General features: G+C 34.1%; 1 long non-coding RNA gene across 1 annotated transcript; it reads right to left on the bottom strand.

Annotated features, from left to right (window-relative positions):
- Positions 1 to 4,643: 4,643 nt before the first annotated feature.
- LOC107853186 lies at positions 4,644 to 9,520 on the bottom strand. The gene is made up of 3 exons (XR_001669693.2): positions 9,283 to 9,520; positions 8,805 to 8,897; positions 4,644 to 5,184 (listed from the first exon to the last, which is right to left on the bottom strand). It is a non-coding gene; the product is annotated as an uncharacterized LOC107853186 (long non-coding RNA).
- Between the last annotated feature and the right edge of the window lie 311 nt (positions 9,521 to 9,831).

Raw genomic sequence — 9,831 nt, 5'->3', positions numbered from 1 at the left:
TGTGCTCGAAATAAGGAAGTCTACTAAATTCTCCCACATTGGTGGGAGAAAGAAAATATTATGTGTTTATATTGAGAAATACATCGTCACTTAGATAGTGAGGCAAGAATAAAGAGGTGCCTCATGCCGTCGTCTTTGTTGTTGCTTGCTCGGCTTTGGCTTTGGATTTGATCGGCGAGATTAACTTTTTAGATTTTATTATGAGACTTGAAAAACAAGTGAAATTTAATCCAAAGAATCCGATAGAGATGTTTTTCGCCATATACGGGCGCATTTCAAGCGGCATGCACAACGCACCTCGAAGGGATGCGACCCTTCGAGGTAAAAGGCACATTGCTTCGCGATTTGAATTTGGATTTGGATTTGTCAAATGATCGATCGATGAGATTAATTTTTTAGATAAATTTTATTTGAGACTTGAAAAACAAGTGAAATTTAATCCAAAGAACTCGATAAAAAAGTTTTTCTCCTTATACGGGCGCATTTTGGATGCCATGCAAACGCATGCACAATGCACCTCGAAGGGATGCGATCCTTCGAGGTAAAAAGCACATTGTTTCGCGCAGAAGAGTAACCGGCGCGCGCACCTGGCAACCTACGGATGCAGGTGCAGCGCAGGTGTAGTGCAAAAGCTACTGGAATCTGCACAATGTCACCAGCGGCCACAGGTCAGGCATAGTTCCAGCACAGATTGGGCGCAGGTGAGTGACTATACAGAAAAAATGCCTTTTTTCAGAACCAATGCTTCCTTTCCGAAGGGACACCTTATGGCTATAAATACCTCATGTACTCCTCTAGTATATACATGATTTTTGACAGCTCAAAACAATTCTTGTCTTATAAAAACTCATTGTGATCATCTTCCGTTGAGTGACTTCGAAGAATCCGATAGTTTGAGGTACCACTACGGTCGGATTGTAAGCCATTTTATCCTAAGAGGAAAATTCCACAATCTCGGGTACTTGAGGTGAATTATTTCTTTAAGGACACTCCGTAAATTCGTAGGACTTGGTTTTAATTTTTGTTTCATCTTATTTCTTAACAGAAACACACTTTTATTGAAAGGTCAATTTTGATCTTGTGTTGAAGGTGTTGAAACTTCTAATTGTTCTTGAATTGTTGTTCTTGAACTTGTGTTGAAGTTTAGTATATAAACTTACAGATTTTGTGAACTCGAAAACAACAATCTTAAGGAAATAATTTGTAATTTGTATTATTTGGTTTGTGGAGATTAAAGATTTACGCTTTCTACTTCCGTCTGAATTTAACAAGTGATTTGAAGACATAAAAAACTTCATCACAAGTTAAAGGTCATTCGATTAACGAATAAAAGCCATAAAAACTTCATCGTTAAACTAGAAACAAGGGGTGTTTAAATTTACTACAACTTAATAAGTAGTATTTGATATACTAAAGTTGACTGTCTTTTTGTGACAGGAAAATGACGATTGGCAGTCATGTAAATGAGGTTGGGACGAGTGTGGCAGCAACTAATGTTGCCACAACGATTCGTACGAGTGCTCCGTAGGCAATGGCACCAGCGGAAAAATCCAAAAAATTTACGGGTGTTGATTTTAAAAGGTGGCAACTGAAGATGTTCTTCTACCTTAAAACGTTGTGTCTCCAAAGATTTATATCTGAAGAATCTCTAGAGTTTCCCAAAGGAACTTCAAACCTGGAGCGATTTGTCATTATGGAAGCATGAAAACATTCTGATTTTCTATGCAGGAATTACATTCTAAGTGACCTCCAAAATGACTTATACAACGTGTATAGTGGGATGAAGATATCAAAAAAGTTGTGGAGTACACTGGAAAGAAAATACAAGACTGAGGATATTGGAACTAAGAAGTTCTTTGTTGCAAGATTTCTTAAGTATAAAATGATTGACAACAAGTCTGTTATATCTCAAGTATAGGAACTGCAAGTTATCATCCACGATCTCCTTGCGGAAGGTATGAGTTTGGTAAATACCTTAGTTGAATATGTTAAAAATGTTCTTAATGTTCACATAAACTTTATAGTAGGTTTAGTTGTGAACGAGGCCTTTCAAGTCACAGCAAAAATAAAGAAGTTTCCACCTATGTGGAAGGACTTCAAGAACTACTTGAAACATAAATTAAAGGAGATGACAGTCTCATAGTGAGATTGCACATTGAAGAAGACAACAAAGCCGCAGAAAGAAGGTCAAAAGGAAATTTTGCAATGAGTGGAACAAATATTGTAGAAGGCGACCATAACAACTCAAAAGCGGAAGAAAGTTGGACAAAAAACAATCAACCTAAGAAAAAATTCAAGGGAAAATGCATTAATTGTGGCAAGATTGACCATAAGTCAATAGATTGTCGTTCCCCAAAGAAAGACCAAAAGAAGAACCAAGCAAATATGGCTGAATCCAAGAACGAAACGGACGAACTGCGTGTCATGTTTTTCGAATATAACTTGGTAGGAAATCCTTGAAAACGGTGGATGGATTTCAATTCCACACACCACGTTTGTACAAATAAAAAGTTGTTTGTTGCATTTGCTTCAGCTCAAGGCGAAGAGAAGATATATATGGCAAACTCCACAACTGCAAAAGTTAAAGAAACAGGAAAATTCTGCCTGAAAATGAATCAGGCAATATACTTATAAATAAAGTTGTTATTTTCTTTTCATTCTTTTTTTTTCCTTGCAGTTAATTTTCAGCACAAAGAAAATTTGTTGCAAACAAATTTTACTGGCACGCCCAGTGGGACCAAATCTAACTACTCAACTTTTGCCTTCATCTCACCATTCTACATAGTCATCATGCCATAAATGTTACCATAGTCACCTTCTTTCTACTCAATATAAAAAAATAGAGAATACAAAAATTCATATTGTAGACATACTCTTCAATAAGAATCCAAATTCGGTTAGAGTTCTAGAAGGCTACTTTACCCTAAATCTCGCCTATTTAAAGGGTAACATGTTCCCTGAAACAAGCATCTTGGATATCCCATAAATTGATGAGTATTTGTAAAAAGATCAGGATCTCCAATATCCCACAAAACGATCTGAAATATCCCATAAGTTGATGGGTATTCGTAAAAAGATTGGAATCTCCAGTATCCCACAAATTCATGGGATATTCACAAATAGATCAACGATCTTCAAAGTCTCAATAAATTCATGGGATATTTATAGATCAAAACCCTTCCTTCTTGATAATCAAATACATCAAGAAGACAAAACTTCCCTCCCTGGAGATCAGATCCAAATGTTCCTACGTTCGAGAAAAATACGCCACTAACGGCCCTTGAATTACGGAGAAATTCATATCCAAATCTTCATACATTCGAGAAATACGCTACTGACGATCCTTGAATTAAGGAGAAAATCAAGAGAGAAGAATCAAGGGACGAACAGATTTGTACCCATATTCTTGATCAATAAAATTATTCTTTCTTCGTATTTTTATTTGTGGTTGAAGTTTATTTTCCATGAACTAAATTATGTTGGAAACAACGTCAACTTTGTTTGGATCAAATTTTGTAAAATTTGTCTTAGAAAATGAGCCTCAAACATTTAAAGAAGTGATATCGTCTTCAGACTTATCCTTTTAGAAGGAGGCGTTCAATAGTGAGATTAATTCAATCTTAAGAAACCATGCGTGGGAGTTGGTTAATCTTTCTCCAGGAAATAAACCTTTAGGTTCTAAATGGATTTTCAAAAGGAAAATAAAAGCGGATGGTACTATTGACAAATACAAGGCAAGACTTGTAGCAAAAGGCTTTAAACAAAAGAAAGGCCTTGATTACTTTGATACATACTCGCCTGTAAAGAGGATAACGTCAATTCGGATGTTAATTGCCTTGGAGGCGGTATATGGTCTTGAAATCCATCAAATAGATGTGAAAACAGCATTTCTAAATGAAGAATTAGAGGAAAAAATTTGCATGGAACATCCTGAGGATTTTGGGGTTCCAAGTAAAGAAAATAAGGTGTGTAAACTTGTTAAGTCATTGTACGGACTAAAACAAGCACCTAAACAGTGGTATGCGAAGTTTTACCAAACCATGTTAGCAAATGGGTTTAAGATAAACGAATATGATAAATGTATTTACATTAAAGACACTCCAAATCACAAGGTCGTTGTTTCTTTGTATGTGGATGATATGTTGATCCACTACAAAAGAAAACGCGTTTTAGCCACGTGCAAAACCATGGCTAAATAGTTTAGCCACGGTTAAAGGCGTGGCGAGTAAATTAGCCATATTTGACGTCCGTGGTAATATTTCACTAGCCAGGGTTTTCGGGTGCATTTAGCCACGGCCATTCCATGGGTAATTTGTTCAATTTTTTTGCCATCATATCAATTAACCACGATTTTAACCATGGCAAAAATGCCCAATATTTTAAGAAATATATATTTTTTGCATATAAATTAACCACAGTTTTAACCATGGCAAAAGTGCCCAACTTTTTTATAAAAATATATATTTTGTATATAAGTTTTCCACGGTTTGAACCGTGGCAAAAATGCCCAACTCTTTTTAAATATATATATATTGCAATTATTTCCTTTTTAAATATGTTGATAGTCTGATAGTAATTCCTAAATAATGATAGACATTCACTTATAAATTGACCATTATACACAAGATTGATATTAATTGTAACATAATTATCAAAGTTCTGATATTATTCAATATATTATCACAAAAGACAAGGTTCGAACCTTAAATATTCATAAAAGATACCACAAATACTAATGTTAAAAGTTAAAGAAACACCATATATGTCGTTTGTTTCAAAATATACTAAAGGCTAAGAAGATTAGTTGAAAGTAGGCAACTCGCTACCAAATTTAGATAGTAAAAACCTATGAAGAGTTGTCAAGTAATTCTCATTTTGCACAAGTTTTTTTTTGGTCTCTACATATCCGGTCAGCTTTTCTTTCAAGGTTTCTACTTATTTCTCAAGGTCTTCAACACGTTGATGATATATACTGCTTGAGCTACCAAGATTCACATGACTATTTCTAGACATTCCAAAGGCTTTTGAAGGACAAACATTACCACCTAAACCACACACACGTCCAAAATGTTCAGATCCAAACACTTTTCTAATGGCATCGTTAGAATAAGCTAGTATATTCAAAGGAACACCATAACTGATAGCAAGTTCCTAATCTTCAAGTAGATGCTCCGATATTTTATCCTACAAGCAAAATAGATAAATGAGATATCCTCGTATCAATAAGACTTCTTTGTAATAGAGTTGGGTATTAATTCAAGCAATTGTCCATTAAATATAGATACGCTTAATAGGCAAAAATAGTATTTTGCAGAAGGTTATGTTCTATTTATTATCTGCAACTGAAGCAATATAACAAGCAGATTCATCAAAATCCAATCTTATTGTTGTGGCTAAAACTGAGAAGCAGCAGAATGAAGAAAATAACAAGAACAAGTGTCTTACAAGAATGTATACTTCATTAGCTTCATAAAATCAATCCCCACACTGGAATTTTATGATAAGACAATCCAACATGGAGATGTCATATTAATTGGTCGGTTTATAATAAATGGAATACATATACAGGCCCCTGAACTATTTCACTTTTCCCGTATAGGCACCTCAATTAAGTCAGGTACATATTGAACCCTTTACTCCTTCACAAATGATTTCAATTGAGCCCAATTTGCTGACGTAGCAAAAAATATGAACTGTGTGTAATACACACGTTGATGATGTGGCAAATTGGCGAATTAAATAATGACATATGGCATTTTAATTTAAAATAATTATAAAAATAATTTTTTAATAAAATTAAATCTAAATTAAAAATAAATAAACTAACTAACCCCCCCCCCCTCCAGCCCTTCTCTTCCAAACACCCCAGTCCCTTCAACGATTGAACACCCCTCAGCCCCCTTGCCCACCCCGCAGCCCTTCTCTTCCAAACACCCCTCCCTCCTTCGTCGATTGAAACCCCCCCAGGCCCCTTCCCCACCCCCAGCAGCCTTCTCTTCCAAACAACCCCCCCTTTGTCGATTGACCCCCCTCCCCCAAGCCCCCTTCGTGGATTGAACAAGAAAAAAAAATTGTATCTTATTAAGGAAAACTGATGGTTTTTTTTTATTTCTTCAATGTGTTTTTTAAAAAAGCCATTAATAGAGAAGAAGATACCGAGAAGTCATTAATTATGGTTTCTCACTCAATTTATATATGAATGATTTTTAAAGAATCCATTAATGGTGAAAAAATGGAGAAGATGATGCCTATTTTTTTATTTTTTATTTTTTTGTAATGTGTTTTTTTAATTGGTTGGGGGATTTTATGTTTAATTTAGTTGATTAATTATGCTCTGACACTCAACTTATATGTGAATGATTTTTGAAGAAGCCATTGATGGAGAGAAGATATGGAGAAGAAGATGATGGTTATTTTCTTCTTTTTAAAAGAAAAATTCTTTAATGTATTTTTTTTAATTGGTTGGAATTGCTTATGTTTAATTTTTTTAATTAAAAATGGTTTCTCAATCTCCTTTAGGAGAGTGCATTACACATGTCACGCCATGTCAGCGTCACGTCAGCAATTGGGCTCAATTGACACATTTTGTGAAGGAGCCAAGGGTCAAATAAGTAGATCGTTTATTTGAGGTGCCTATGCGTAAAAAGTGAAATTGCTAAGGGGTCTCCATATGTATTTAACCTTTATAGTATAATGTGGAGTAGTGTACCATATTAGACATCATCGATGAGAAATATGAGAGCTAAAATAGGAAGTTTTCAAGAAATATACTACTCATGCATGTATTAATATTTAACTTCACCACTTCAAGTTAGTGAAATTTAAGGATAAAGATATCGTATCATGTATGGTGATCAGCAAAGGTTCCAACTTCCAAGCTAGCAACAATAATAGGTTTACTAGACCCACACAGGATATGCCTATCAGCTAAATCTTAAGCGTCAACACATGAAATATCGAAAGGTAGCTTACCTTATACAACTATTTGTGTACCTAGAGATCAAATAATTGACTATGACAGAAACTAATATGTTTTAGTTCTAAATAAGTTGAGATCGAATATATGCTTTAGTTCTACATAAGTTGAGATTGACTATATAAATGTTAGTAATACTTTCCAGGAAGATATTTTGTTTAACTTTATCCCTGGAAGATATTATTTAAAATAGAAATAGAATTACTACTAATTAGAGTGATTTATATCTGAGGGGGTGAAAATATTGCTAGAAAGGATAGAACGTTAAGTAAACATACTTGGATCAAATATCGACCTTGTACCTAATTACTTAAATATCCTGTTAATTAGTAAGAGCTAGCAGCTGGACATATGAGACAAGTGTAAAAATATAAATTGACAGCAATAGGCAGATTAATGATTTGAAGTTTCTTGGTTCCTACCACGATCTCACATTAATACTGCAATAGTAAGTAGGTTCGCTATCAAATATTTGTTAGATTCTGATATATAACAATGTCTAGGTAAAACTTAAAAACTATTAGGTTCATCAGAACTTATAAATGTTCCTCTAGATCCAACCCGGTTTATAACACTTTTCTAGAACATGTTTCAACACAATATAATGTTGTGGTTTTGTTGTAAGTACTATTTCACTCTTAATAAGTGGCTTCAAATTTAAATCCTTGGAACGAAAACCTTTGATAGAGAAGTGTCTTACCTCTAAAATGAAACTTTCTGGTGCAAATTTAAATTAATCTTGCCCTATATAATATCGGATACCACACCTTTCTAGATTTCAATTCTAGATTAACCTTTCTTTCTTCGTATTCTACATTTAATATTATTTGTTGCATTGTCATATGTCTAGGCAATTAATTACTTAAAAGTGTGTTTACCCCAACAATTCTCTTAATCTTCCGATCCTTGTATTGCTTTCCATATAGTTCTTGGTATTCACGTGGGGTTGAAGACTTCATCTTCAACTTCTTTGAATTCTCAAAACCATTTCACATCATTATATATATCAAACTAAATACAAATCCTATATGATAGATTCAGAAGCCAAAACCTGAGCCAAACTATAAGTGAAATGCACAATATTGCTGAAATGACCTCCTCAATTGGACGATTCATGAGTCTGATAAATTTCTCAGATGAAATATAATGGAAGGAATTCAATAGCCATCACCCACCATAAAGTTTCCAGAACACCTTTATAAGGAAGACAAGACTACTGAAATTTAGTATCTCAAACTGCCTTACGTATTTGTCCTTGCGTCGTATTGGATGACCTGCAGCAAGTGTTGCAGATTAAGGTAGTTCACAAACCAGGTCTAGCAATCTTGAGGTACTGTGACATGGAGTAGAATCAAGGTCCCTTAGTAAAAGAAAGTCATTCATTTGGAGGCCACCCTCTATGTTTATATCATCAACCACTTAATTATTTGTTGTTACACAAACAGACACACATGATTCCTAAGAAATGCCAGAATTCAGACATCAACAGAGATAAATGTTTTTATATTCTTATGAACTTCAACAACTTTTAAAGCTCGCCGCCATTTGTAATAGCTAGCGGAGTAAAATTAGACATGAATAAATCAACACCAGACTGAAATTTGAATATGGACAAGTATATGAATCTTACAGCTAAAATCTTCCCTTCTTCATTCACAAAATTGTCATCCTTCTCCAGTAAAGTTGACAAACTAACCTCACTTTGACACACAAGCCTTCCCAATTTTTGTTCTTACCATTAATCAAGTATATATAAAGAAAAAATAAGTAGCATGAAACATATTTTATAAAATAATTTTCAAATAAAATTTAAGATTAAGAAACCTACCATCTGAAGACCTCTCATTGCATTGCTTTTGCTACCACCAGCATGCGAGACTTTAAGTTTCTTTCTGTTTTTTGCATTTTGTGCACATTGTTTCTGTAATTCTCAAACATCAATTCAATTATAAGTAGTAGAGGGGAACAAACACAAAATTGTATATAAAACACTTGAGTGATTACTTAACCCACTACCTTCATCTTCTCCTCATTATAGTAATTCACAAAAGCAGTTCAATCAACAACAAAATCAATATTTTTGGGACTTTTCTCAAGTACCTCTTATTTAATTTTGTTGGGATAGAAGTTGTCATTTCGTAACTTATATTTAAAGGACCTCCACCTATCGCGTAAAATTGCATCACCCAATCAACTCCAACTTCATAATCAAACTTAAAATGCTTCTTCAAATTTGTTTATATTCATAAATCAATATATATCAAAAAAAATAAACTAACTGAATGACAATAAAGTTAGGTAGTTACCTTAATAAGCTCCCACATTACTTGTTTTTTCTCTTTTGGCATTCTATCCCATCTCACAATGGATATGGGACAAAATACGGACTTTTGAGAAATTCTGCCCAAAAAATCTCACAAGCAAGTTTGAACTATTATCACTTCTTTGTCCATCTCCATTGAGTTCCACCATGGCTTTTCTATTTTTTTTCTAAGTTCCAAACTCGATCTACTTGCATCTTTTAAGTTGTAAATCTCCGGTCAAAGTATCAACCATTTTAACAAGCAATTAGCTTTAATCAAAAGTAATAATAACAAAAAATAATAAAGAATAAAATAAAATAACTTCTAACCTTTAATCTTGACAAGTAGCGATTTCTCTTTCACTTTTGAGCTAGCTTCAATAGAGTTTGAAGAAGAAATTAAATTGCCATCACTAAGAGTAGGAGTTGTCATATTCTCATTCACAACATGGTCATCTTGTTGATCCAAATCTTGGGAAGATATGTTATGGTTGTCAGTTTGTCGTCCTCACAGGCTTGCTAACAATGATTGTGTTGACTTCTTGCATTTTTG

The sequence above is a fragment of the Capsicum annuum genome, chromosome 3, assembly GCF_002878395.1.
Source record: "Capsicum annuum cultivar UCD-10X-F1 chromosome 3, UCD10Xv1.1, whole genome shotgun sequence".
NCBI lineage: Eukaryota > Viridiplantae > Streptophyta > Magnoliopsida > Solanales > Solanaceae > Capsicum > Capsicum annuum.
The sequence above is the reverse complement of the archived record's forward strand: the minus strand, read 5'-3'. Positions and strand labels throughout refer to the sequence as shown.